This window comes from Arachis stenosperma, chromosome 1 (assembly GCF_014773155.1).
Source record: "Arachis stenosperma cultivar V10309 chromosome 1, arast.V10309.gnm1.PFL2, whole genome shotgun sequence".
In the NCBI taxonomy this organism is placed as follows: Eukaryota; Viridiplantae; Streptophyta; class Magnoliopsida; order Fabales; family Fabaceae; genus Arachis; species Arachis stenosperma.
The window spans coordinates 97543767-97556682 of record NC_080377.1 but is presented as its reverse complement, the minus strand read 5'-3'; the positions used below and the strand labels follow the sequence as shown (position 1 = coordinate 97556682).

At 41.1% G+C, this 12916-nt stretch overlaps 1 non-coding gene across 1 annotated transcript; it reads left to right on the top strand.

Moving 5' to 3' along the window:
- The first annotated feature begins 12389 nt into the window (after nucleotides 1–12389).
- On the top strand, nucleotides 12390–12493 carry LOC130953795 (small nucleolar RNA R71). The gene has a single exon (XR_009075960.1). It is a non-coding gene; the product is annotated as a small nucleolar RNA R71 (small nucleolar RNA).
- The last annotated feature ends 423 nt before the right edge of the window (nucleotides 12494–12916 follow it).

The following is a 12916-nucleotide window of genomic DNA, read 5'->3' as shown; positions in this document are numbered from 1 at the left end:
AGCATTGATTCGGGTGGCTGGTGATGCAAGTTCCTCCCACCTCCTCTTTTGAATTTTGTTCTTCATTTCTTGGCATCCATCATCCGGCAATAAGAGTGGAATTTCAGGATAGATCTTTTTCTCGTTCATCCATTTAATTTGCATTTGATGGTACGAAGATTTGAATCTCCATCGGTCATATTCAGGGGTGCTCTCCTCCACCACAGGCTCTTTTCCTTTTCTTCGTTTGGTTCTTGAAGAAGAGGCCATGATCACTTGATCGATTGAGCTTTTAGAAGGAGTGAAGAGTGTTGGAGATTTTGATGTGTGTATGGAGCAAGAGAAAGTTCGAGGCTGAGCTTATTATGTTGAGAAGTGATTAAGGGAATGAAGTTTAAAAGGTTGGAGTGCAAGGATTCGGTCATGTGCATGGCTTGAAGGTGGTGTGTTATTTAAATGAACAATGAAGGGCTAGGATGCAATTAGATACTATGTGAATCAAAGGTGTGCATGTAAGGATGAATGAAGACAAAGCTTGCTTCCTCAATTGTCTTTGCCGTGATCATCTCATGGAGTGGTAGATTCTCTTTTTGATGTGATGAGATTTTGTCCTCATGCTATGCTTTCCTTTGTCTTGTCTCTTTCATTGAAGATTCTTTGACTACCTAGTCATCACAACAAGACAACATACATTAGCTTATCCAACCGTGGCTAGAGTGTTTCTTTTATTAACATTATACTAATCATCAATCCTTATATTCATTTAAACCCTGACTTTCCTTGGAGGACACCAAACTTAATGTTTGGTCAATAAGAAAATTGTGTCCCTTCCTCCAATTAGTGAAATCTCAATGTCACACTTAGTTAAATGTTTATAAGAATTGTTTTCATCACACTTTCTTTTTCCCCCTTTTTTTTTTCATGAAGAATTAATTGTGTCCCTAAATCGGTGCATCAAAGTTTGGTGAACACCAAACTTGTTTCTTGTCAAGGGGTACATCACAATTGATACCTTCATTATCGAAAAAGAATTTTTCCATTTTTAAGGTTTTGAAAAAAAAATAACAATTGTATGATTATTGATGCATGAATTTCTAATTTTCATGAACCTGTGTGTACACCAAACTTAGTGTTTGGCCATATGCTTTGTCAAGATACTTTGAGCATGTAAAACGGAATTGTTTGTAACATATGTGCTTGAAGGCACACCAAACTTAGAATTCTCAGCATATGTTTCAAAACAGTGCATGCAGTTAATGGACATGTTCATGAAAGGGAAAAGAATTCATGCTCAAATGATCATAACTTATTGAATTTAAAATGACATGAATCTTAAATCATGGGTTGCCTCCCATGGAGCGCTCTTTTATTGTCATTAGCTTGACATTGAGGCTTTCTTTTATGGTGGTTGGTGCTTGTAGAGCCTCAATTTGTCTCCCTTGACTGTGATCCTCTTCTTTGTTCTCTGGTGTTCAATTTCAGCATGCTCTAATGAGAGTATGTTGCTGACAGTGTAGTAGTCCTTAGTTTGTTGGTTTGCCCCCAGCTGTTGATATATCAGTTGCACTTTGTCACCTTTGGAAAGCCCCTCTGTTGGGATCTTCCTGTTCTTCCAACCCCTTTTTGTTTTGTTTCTGCGTTTCATCTTTCCTTTTGTTGACCTTTCTTTTCTGGCCGTAGGTTTCCCTTGGGGACCTCTCTTCTCAGTGGCTAATACTCCAATATCCTCTTGGGCTCCTTCATCAGTCTGCACAACTCTTATCTTTGGGATGTTGCTATGACTCTCCTTGTCATTTTCTTCCTTCAACTGTGATTCTCCCTTGTCACTTTTCATATAGTCTTTATTCTCCTTGCTAAATTGTGCCTCTGGTAATACCTTTAGAGTGACACTCTGATCGTGCATCCTGAGAGTTAATTCCCCTTCCTCTACATCTATGATAGCTCTAGCAGTGGCCAAGAATGGCCTTCCCAGTATAACAGAGTCACCATCATCCTCATTTGAATCCAGAACCACAAAATCAGCAGGGTATATAAAACTATCCACCTTGACCAAAAGATTTTCAATTATGCCCCTGGGGTATACCATTGACTTACCTACCAGCTCCAGAGATATTTGTACTGGTTTGACTTCCTCTATATGCAGCTTTTTCACCAGGGAAGATGGTATCAAATTAATGCTTGCTCCGAAATCGCACATTGCTTTAGTGATGGTCACTTCCCCAATGGTGCAGGGCAACAGGAAGCTCCCTGGGTCCTCAAGCTTGGGAGGAAGCTCTCTTTGAATCAAGGTCCTGCATTCCTCAGTAAGCAGTATGGGTTCTTTCTCATCCCAACTTCTTTTCTTATTGATAAGCTCCTTCAGGAACTTGGCATACAGAGGCATTTGCTCCAGTGCTTCAGCCAAGGGAAGATTGATTTCCAGCTTCTTGAAGGACTCAAGGAACTTGTGGAAATGCTGGTCCTTAACTTCCTTGTTGAACCTCTGGGGATAAGGCAGTGGAGTTGTGATGCTTTTCCCTACTTGCTGTTGACTTTGTTGGTTGCCCTTCTCTTTAAGTTTTTCAGTGCTTTTGGTTGGCATCACCTCTTGATCCTTGGCTTCATCTGCCTTTGTTTGCTTTTTGTCCTCTGTTGGTTCTTTGATGCTCTCTGCTTGCTTCTTTGTAGTGTCATTGTTGCTCATCAATGTTCTCCCACTCCTTAATTGTATTGCCTTGCATTCCTCCTTGGGATTTGGGATTGTGTCACTGGGCAGTGAGCTTGAAGGTCTCTCAACAGAAATTTGCTTGGAGATTTGCCCGATCTGCCTCTCTAGGCTCTTCATGGAAGCCTCATGGTTTTTGGTTGTCATTTCCTGGTATTTCATCATTTTGTCTATCAAGGTCTCCAGGTTTGTGAGTCTTTGGGATTTAGGTGGTGCTTATGGTGGGTTGTGAGCTGTGGGTGGTGGATGGTGGGCATTTTGGTTAATGGGTTGGTTATTGGATTGGTACTGGTTGAGGTTGGGGTAGTTGTTTTGAGGTTTTCTGTAAGTGTTTTGGTTGGTTTGATGCTGGTTGTAATTTTGGTTGTTTCTTGGGTTGTTTTGGTTTGAGTTCCTCTGCCATGGTTGTTGGTTTTGGTTGTGAGTGTCTCCCCATCTGAGGTTGGGGTGATTCTTCCATGAGGGGTTGTAAGTATCACCATAGACTTCATTTGAACTAGAATGCATGTACTGGACTTGTTCTTGCTGTTGCTCTTCTTGAATTTCTTTATTTTGCCCCCATGTGATTGCTGGTTGGCTAGTGTTAACTGCCGCAACTTGGAGGCCATCAATCCTCTTGGTCATTTGCTCAAATTGTTGTTGAATTTGCTGCTGCATTAATTTGTTTTGAGCCAGGATTGAATCCACTCCTTCTAGCTCCATTACTCCTCTTCTTTGTGATGGTTGGCGGTTTCTTTGATGAGCAAAGAAATATTGGTTGTTAGCCACCATATCATTGAGTTCTTGAGCCTCCTCTGCAGTTTTCATGAGTTGCAAGGAACCTCCAGCTGAGTGATCCAAAGCTTCCTGGGATTTTAATGTTAAGCCTTCATAGAAGTTTTGCAGCTTCTCCCATTCATTAAACATGGCAGGGGGGCATTTTCTGACTAGAGCCTTGTACCTCTCCCATGCCTCATAAATGGGTTCAGCCTCCATTTGTGTAAATGTTTGTACCTCAGCCTTCAGCCTTATAATCCTCTGAGGTGGATAAAACTTGGCAAGGAACTTGGTTACCAAATCATCCCAGTTGTTGATGCTGTCCCTTGGAAACGATTCCAACCATTGAGTGGCCTTGTCCCTGAGAGAGAATGGGAATAGCATCAGTTTGTAACTGTCAGGAGGCACACCATTAGTTTTGACAGTGTTACATATCCTCAAGAAGGTGGATAAGTGTTGGTGCGGGTCTTCAAGTGATCCTCCACCAAAAGAGCAATTGTTCTGAACCAAAGTGATGAGTTGTGGCTTAAGTTCAAAATTGTTTGCATTGACATTTGGAGCCAAAATGCTGCTTCCACAATGTCTAGGATTTGCAAAGGTATAGGAGGCCAAAACTCTCCTCTGGGGTGGGTTGTCATTGTTGTTGTCTGCTCCACCTAGTGGATTCGTTGAATGTTCCTCCATCTCTTGAAATTCTTCGTCTGATTCCTCTTCTCCAACAATATTTTTCCCTCTTTCAGCTCTTCTTAACCTCCTAAGAGTTCTTTCGTCTTGTTCCTGAAAAGTGGGTGTGGTTCTTCTTGTACCTGACATACAAGCAGAGCATAAGAAACACACTCAGCTAGTGACACTTCAATCTACTGATGGATTGAAGTTTTAGTTAATTTAAGCAAAAAATCAAACAGTTAATGGGTTAATCAAAAATTAAGAAAAAGTGCTTGATCTAAACTACCACCTTACTTAATCATTGTCAATCTAATCAATCCCCGGCAACGGTGCCAAAAACTTGATGTGCGGAAAACGATCCGACACAAAACTCACCGGCAAGTGCACCGGGTCGCATCAAGTAATAATAACTCACGGGAGTGAGGTCGATCCCACAGGGATTGAAGGATTAAGCAATTTTAGTTTAGTGGTTGATTTAGTCAAGCGAATCAAGATTTGGTTGAGTGATTTGTGATTTGCAGAATTTAAATTGCATAGAAAGTAAAGGGAATGGATAATTGGCATGAAATTAAAGAGAACAGGAGTTAAAGTGCTCAATCTTAAAGAACAAGAAATTAAATGGCAGAAACTTAGAACGCAAGAAATGTAAATTGCAAAATCTTAAAATGCAAGAAATATAAATGGCGTGAATTGTAAAGGGAATTGGGAGTTGGATTTGCAGGAATTAAACAAGGAAAAGTAAAATTGCAACAAGCAGAGAATTAGAGAATGGCTTGGATCAAACCGGATCTTAAACAGAAAAGTAAATGAGCATGGAAACATTAAACAGGGAGTGGTAAATGGGAAATCCGGATCTCAGGACCCAAGAGACTAGAAAACCAAGTCTAGATCTCAATGCCTTCCTAGATCCAACAAGAACAATTGCAAGGAAATTGTAAATTGCAAAGAGATTAGATGAAGAAGCAAGTAACCGAAACTAAAATTCAATTAAGCAGAAAATTAAGCAAGATCCCAAAGTGAGATTGAAACAGAATTTCTTCAATTCTCTCCCTAAGATCCGAAGCAAGGAAAGTAAAGAGTGCTTGGCAAGAACAAGGAAGAAGAGAGATCAATTCTCCTCCCCAATTCTCTTGAATTAAAACAACAATGCTAGAATGTAAAAGTGAGCTCCCAATGCCAACCGAAAAGAAAGCTCTATGAAAACTAAAAAGGGAAGCTCCCCGAATAACTTGAATTCTATCCTATTTATACACTTTCTTCAAATGATCTTCAAGCTTTGAATTGGGCCTTTGCTCTTGGTGGAATTGGGTTGAGAGAGGCCTTGGTTGATTGCTCTTGGAGTTTGGAGAGGAATCAAAGTGAACCAATTGAACCGGGTTGGAGTTTTGCAAAAGTTTGAGTAAAAGTTTGAGTAAAAGTTTGAGGCTAACTTTTACTCTAACTTTTCATATCAGTAGACATGCTTTGCTGCTATCCACGTTGGGGCAAAAGTTAGGGGTCTAACTTTTGCTCCAACGTTGGCCTCCTTATGTATACTTATGGCGCCAATGTTAGCCCAAAAGTTGGAGGCTAACGTTGGCGCAAACTTTTGCTCCTCCCTTTTTGATTTTCATGCGCCAACGTTAGCCCAAAAGTTAGAGGCTAACGTTGGCGCAAACTTTTGCTCCAAGGGTGTATTCTTCATGTGCCAACGTTAGCCCAAAAGTTGGAGGCTAACGTTGGCGCAAACTTTTGGTGCCCCAGGGAGAAATTCTCATGTGCCAACGTTAGCCCAAAAGTTAGAGGCTAACGTTGGGGCTAACTTTTCACCCAAAAGTTTGTGCAAAAGTTTGAGGCTAACTTCTGGTCCAGCTTTTTGCTTCCTGGTTCATTTTCACTTATTCCATTGCCCTCTCTTTGCTCCTAGCCATTCCTTCTTGCTTCAACATTTCTCCAAGCTTTCTTCACCTATCATTAATCAACCAAACACATCAAAGCTATGCTCAAGATCATGAGATATTCAATCTATCATAATATGCAACAATTATAGCATAAAACCTCATGAAATTGCATTAATTCATCTATGGTTGATTAAATCAAAGGAAGCATGAGAATCTACCCAAATTGGCTTGCTTAGACCTCAAGAAAGTGCATAATTCAAGTGAAAACAAAAGAAAAAGACTAGTGAAACTAGGCTAAGATGACTTGTCATCACAACACCAAACTTAAAGCTTGCTTGTCCCCAAGCAAGAAATGAACTATTAAGAAGAAAGAATGAAATGGAATAAGATGTTCATGCTAGCAGAGTGTTATTGGTAGTTCATGGGGTTTTGTGTGAATATGCAAACACTCACTTCTTATTGACTCTTAGGCTTAGAAAGTCTCCTTCAAGCTTCAAGTACCATACTGCTATGACCTTTCATTATTCCTTTATCCTTGGCTATTACTTTGTTCAAAAGCTTTATTTGAGTGTCATGTGTAGCAAGTTCTTTTTCTTTTCTTTATACTTGACACATTATTCACCATAGACACTTGGCTCACATTTCTTCTTAAAACATTGATGCCCAGCACCTCTTTGGGTTACTAAATGCATTGTAGTTAGGTTGCTCTTGATGGTGGATTTTCAGCTGATGATCCCGGATTAGTTAATCCAAGTCACCAAGTGTTGATGCACTCCGAAGAGCTTACTAATCCAAGCAGATCCTAGTACAAAGACACCACAGGCATATATTTTAAGGTTCAAGCTATTGGTGTCCAGCTTTGTTTCTTTTTGTTCTGTCACGTTTTGGCTATCTCTTTTCTTCCTTTCTTTTTGTTTTTCTTTCTAACCAAGGATTTTTATTTAATTGAAATTCATAGACAGTAGGTCACTTTACACTTGGAAGGAGATATCCTAGCTCTTTATTCACTAAAAGTGAGCTATTATATAATTACACACATACCACCACTTACTTCTATTATACTTCTACCAGACAAGGACTATCTTTCTTCACATTCAAACATTTCTTTTATTGAATTAAAGATGCAGGGGACAAAACATGCTTTTAGTCAAGTGGAAGTAAACACACAATCACTGTTGTCAATGGCTACAGTCCCATCCTCTCAGTAAAAATGTTCAACGCGCTCTGTCACAGCACGGCTATTCATCTGTCGGTTCTCGATCATGTCGGAATAGAATCCAGTGATTCTTTTGCGTCTGTCACTAACGCCCCACAATCACGAGTTTGAAGATCGTCACAGTCATTCAATCCTTGAATCCTACTCAGAATACCACAGACAAGGTTTAGACCTTCCGGATTCTCTTGAATGCCGCCATCAATTCTAGCTTATACCACGAAGATTCCGATTAAGGGATCCAAGAGATATCCATTCAATCTAAGGTAGAACGGAGGTGGTTGTTAGGCACACGTTCATAGGTGAGAATGATGATGAGTGTCACGGATCATCACATTCATCAAGTTGAGGAACAAGTGATATCTTAGAACAAGAATAAGCCGAATTGAATAGAAGAACAATAGTAATTGCATTGATACTCGAGGTACAACAGAGCTCCACACCTTAATCTATGGTGTGTAGAAACTCCACCGTTGAAAATACATAAGAACAAGGTCTAGGCATGGCCGAATGGCCAGCCTCCCAAAGAGGGTTCAATCATAAACACATGATCAAAAGATTATACTAATACAATAGCAAAAGGTCCTATTTGTAGATAACTAGTAGCTTAGGGTTTACAAAGATGAGTAAATTACATAAAAATCCACTTCCGGGCCCACTTGGTGTGTGCTTGGGCTGAGCATTGAAGCTTTCATGTGTAGAGACTTTTCTTGGAGTTAAACGCCAGCTTTTGTGCCAGTTTGGGCATTTAACTCCCATTCTTGTGCCAGTTCCGGCGTTAAACGCCAGAATTCTTGAGCTGACTTGGAACGCCTGTTTGGGCCGTCAAATCTCGGGCAAAGTATGGACTATTATACATTGCGGGAAAGCCCAGGATGTCTACTTTTCAGCGCAATTAAGAGCGCGCCAATTGGGAATCTGTAGCTCCAGAAAATTTACTTCGAGTGCAGGGAGGTCAGAATCCAACAACATCTGCAGTCCTTTTCAGCCTCTGAATCAGATTTTTGCTCAGGTCCCTCAATTTCAGCCAGAAAATACCTGAAATCACAGAATCCAGATAGTGTTATTGATTCTCCTAGTTAAGTATGATGATTCTTGAACACAGCTACTTTATGAGTCTTGGCCGTGGCCCAAAGCACTCTGTCTTCCAGTATTACCACCGGATACATACATGCCACAGACACATAACTGTGTGAACCTTTTTAGATTGTGACTCAGCTTTGCTAGAGTCCCCAATTAGAGGTGTCCAGGGTTCTTAAGCACACTCTTTTTGCCTTGGATCACGACTTTATTTTTACCCTTGCCTTTTGGTTTAAAGGGCTATTGGCTTTTTCTGCTTGCTTTCTCTCTTTTTTTTTTCGCATATAATCTCTCTTTTTTTTTGTATTTACTGCTTTTTCTTGCTTCAAGAATTATTTTTATGATTTTTCAGATCCTCAGTAACATGTCTCCTTTTTTTCATCATTCTTTCAAGAGCCAACATTCATGAACAACAAATTCAAAAGACATATGCACTGTTCAAGCATACATTCAGAAGTCAAAGTATTGCTACCACATCAAAATAATTAATCTGTTATAAAATTCAAAATTCATGCAATTCTTCTCTTTTTTTTAATTAAGAACATTTTTCATTTAAGAAAGGTGATGGATTCATAGGACATTCATAACTTTAAGGCATAGACACTAAGACACTAATGATCATGTAATAAGACACAAACATAGATAAACATAAGCATAAAAAATCGAAAAACAGGAAAATAACGAACAAGGAAATTAAAGAACGGGTCCACCTTAGTGATGGCGGCTTGTTCTTCCTCTTGAAGATCTTATGGAGTGCTTGAGCTCCTCAATGTCTCTTCCTTGCCTTTGTTGCTTCTCTCTCATGATTCTTTGATCTTCTCTAATTTCATGGAGGAGGATGGAATGTTCTTGGTGCTCCACCCTTAGTTGTCCCATGTTGGAACTCAATTCTCCTAGGGAGGTGTTGATTTGCTCCCAATAGTTTTGTGGAGGAAAGTGCATCCCTTGAGGCATCTCAGGGATTTCATGATGAGGAATTTCCTCATGTCCATGAGTGGGATCTCTTGTTTGCTCCATTCTCTTCTTAGTGATGGGCTTGTCCTCATCAATGAGGATGTCTCCCTCTATGTTAATTCCAACTGAATTACAGAGGTGACAAATGAGATGAGGGAAGGCTAACCTTGCCAAGGTAGAGGACTTGTCTGCCACCTTATAAAGTTCTTGGGATATAACCTCATGAACTTCTACTTCCTCTCCAATCATGATGCTATGAATCATGATAGCCCGGTCTATAGTAGCTTCGGATCGGTTACTAGTGGGAATGATTGAGCGTTGGATAAACTCCAACCATCCCTTAGCCACGGGCTTGAGGTCATGCCTTCTCAGTTGAACCGGCTTCCCTCTTGAACCTCTCTTCCATTGAGCGCCCTCTTCACAAATGTCTATGAGGACTTGGTCCAACCTTTGATCAAAGTTGACCCTTCTAGGTCCACAACTTCATAGAAGTGGTCTTGATGCACCCTTGAGATGAATCTCTCCATCTCCCATGACTCAGAGGTGGAAGCTTTTGCCTTCCCTTTCCTCTTTCTAGAGGTTTCTCCGGCCTTAGATGCCATAAATGGTTATGGAAAAACAAAAAGCAATGCTTTTACCACACCAAACTTAGAAGGTTTGCTCGTCCTCGAGCAAAAGAAGAAAGAAGAGAGTAGAAGAAGAAGAAATAGAGGAGATGGAGGGGGCTTTGTGGTTCGGCCAAGGGGGAGAAGTAGTGTTTAGGTTGTGTGAAAATGAGGGGGTGAAGATGGGTTTATATAGGGGTGGAGAGAGGGGTAAGGTTCGGCCATTATGGGTAAGTTTGGGAGGGAAAGTGGTTTGAATTTGAATGGTGAGGTAGGTGGGGTTTTATGAAGGATGGATGTGAGTGGTGAAGAGAATGGTGGGATTTGATAGGTGAGGGGTTTTTGGGGAAGAGGTGTTGAGGTGATTGGTGAATGGGTGAAGAAGAGAGAGAGTGGTGGGGTAGGTGGGGATCTTGTGGGATCCACAGATCCTAAGGTGTCAAGGATAATTCATCCCTGCACCAAGTGGCGAGCAAAAATGCTCCTTCTGCCAATCCTGGCGTTAAAAGCCGGGCTGTTGCCCATTTCTGGCGTTTAACACCAGCTTGGTGCCCATTCCTGGCGTTAAACGCCAGTCTGGTGCCCCTTTCTGGCGTTAAACGCCCAGAATGGTGCCAGACTGGGCGTTAAATGCCCATTTTGCTAACTTCACTGGTGTTTAAACGCCAGCAAATTTTCCTCCAGGGTGTGCTATTTTTCTTTCTATTTTTCATGATGTTTTTGCTTTTTCAATTAATTTTGTGACTTCCCATGATCATCAACCTATAGAAAACATAAAATAACAAAGGAAAGTAGATAAATATAACATTGGGTTGCCTCCCAACAAGCGCTTCTTTAATGTCAGTAGCTTGACAATGGGCTCTCATGGAGCCTCACAGATGTTCAGAGCAATGTTGGAACCTCCCAACACCAAACTTAGAGTTTGAATGTGGGGGTTCAACACCAAACTTAGAAGTTGGTTGTGGCCTCCCAACACCAAACTTAGAGTTTGACTGTGGGGGCTCTGTTTGACTCTGTTTTGAGGGAAGCTCTTCATGTTTCCTCTCCATGGTTACAGAGGGGTATCCTTGAGCCTTAAACACAAAGGATTCTTCATTCACTTGAATGATCAATTCTCCTCTGTCAACATCAATCACAGCCTTTGCTGTGGCTAGGAAGGGTCTGCCAAGGATGATGGATTCATCCATGCACTTCCCAGTCTCTAGGACTATGAAATCAACAGGGATGTAATGGTCTTCAACCTTTACCAGAACATCCTCTACAAGTCCATAAGCTTGTTTTCTTGAATTGTCTGCCATCTCTAGTGAGATTCTTGCAGCTTGCACCTCAAAGATCCCTAGCTTCTCCATTACAGAGAGAGGCATGAGGTTTATGCTTGACCCTAGGTCACACAGAGCCTTCTCAAAGGTCATGGTGCCTATGGTACAAGGTATTGAGAACTTCCCAAGGTCCTGTCTCTTTTGAGGTATCTCTGCCTAGTCAAGTTATCCAGTTCTTTGGTGAGCAAAGGGGGTTCATCCTCCCAAGTCTCATTACCAAATAACTTGTCATTCAGCTTCATGATTGCTCCAAGGTACTTAGCAACTTGCTCTTCAGTGACATCTTCATCCTCTTCAGAGGAAGAATACTCATCAGAGCTCATGAATGGCAGAAGTAAATCTATGGTCTCAGTGTGAGCCTCAGATTCCCATGGTTCCTCATTAGGGAACTCATTGGAGGCCAGTGGACGTCCATTAAGGTCTTCCTCAGTGGCGCTCACTGCCTCTTTCTCCTCTCCAAATTCGGCCATGTTGATGGCCTTACACTCTCCTTTTGGATTCTCTTCTGTATTGCTTGGAAGAGTACTAGGAGGGAGTTCAGTAACTTTCTTACTCAGCTGACCCACTTGTGCCTCCAAGTTTCTAATGGAGGACCTTGTTTTAGTCATGAAACTTTGAGTGGTTTTGATTAGATCAGAGACCATGGTTGCTAAGTCAGAGTGGCTCTGCTTAGAATTCTCCGTCTATTGCTGAGAAGATGATGGAAAAAGCTTGCCATTGCTAAACCTGTTTCTTCCACCATTATTGTTGTTGAAACCTTGTTGAGGTCTCTGTTGATCCTTCCATGAGAGATTTGGATGATTTCTCCATGAAGGATTATAGGTGTTTCCATAGGGTTCTCCCATGTAATTCACCTCTTCCATTGATGGGTTCTCAGGATCATAAGCTTCTTCTTCAGATGAAGCGTCCTTAGTACTGCCTAGTGCAGCTTGCATTCCAAACAGACTTTGAGAAATCATATTGACTTGCTGAGTCAATATTTTGTTCTGAGCCAATATGGCATTCAGAGTATCAATCTCAAGAACACATTTCTTCTGATTCGTCCCATTGTTCACAGGATTCCTTTCAGAAGTGTACATGAATTGGTTATTTGCAACCATTTCAATGAGTTCTTGAGCTTCTGCAGGCGTCTTCTTCAGATGAAGAGATCCTCCAGCAGAGCTGTCCAATAACATCTTGGACAGTTCAGACAGACCATCATAGAAGATACCTATGATGCTCCATTCAGAAAACATGTCAGAAGGACACTTTCTGATCAATTGTTTGTATCTTTCCCAAGCTTCATAGAGGGATTCACCTTCCTTCTGTCTGAAGGTTTGGACTTCCACTCTAAGCTTACTCACTTTTTGAGGTGGAAAGAACTTTGCCAAGAAGGCATTGACTAGCTTTTTCCAAGAGTTCAGGCTTTCTTTAGGTTGTGAATCCAACCATATCCTAGCTCTGTCTCTTACAGCAAAAGGGAATAGCATAAGTCTGTAGACCTCAGGGTCAACTCCATTGGTCTTGACAGTGTCATAGATTTGCAAGAATTCAGCTAAAAACTGATGAGGATCTTCCAATGGAAGTCCATGAAACTTGCAATTCTGTTGCATTAGAGAAACTAATTGAGGCTTAAGCTCAAAGTTGTTTGCTACAATGGCAGGGATAGAGATGCTTCTCCCATAGAAGTCAGGAGTAGGTGCAGTAAAGTCACCCAGCACCTTCCTTGCATTGTTGGCATTGTTGTTGTTTTTGGCTGCCATGTCTTCCTCTTGTTTGAA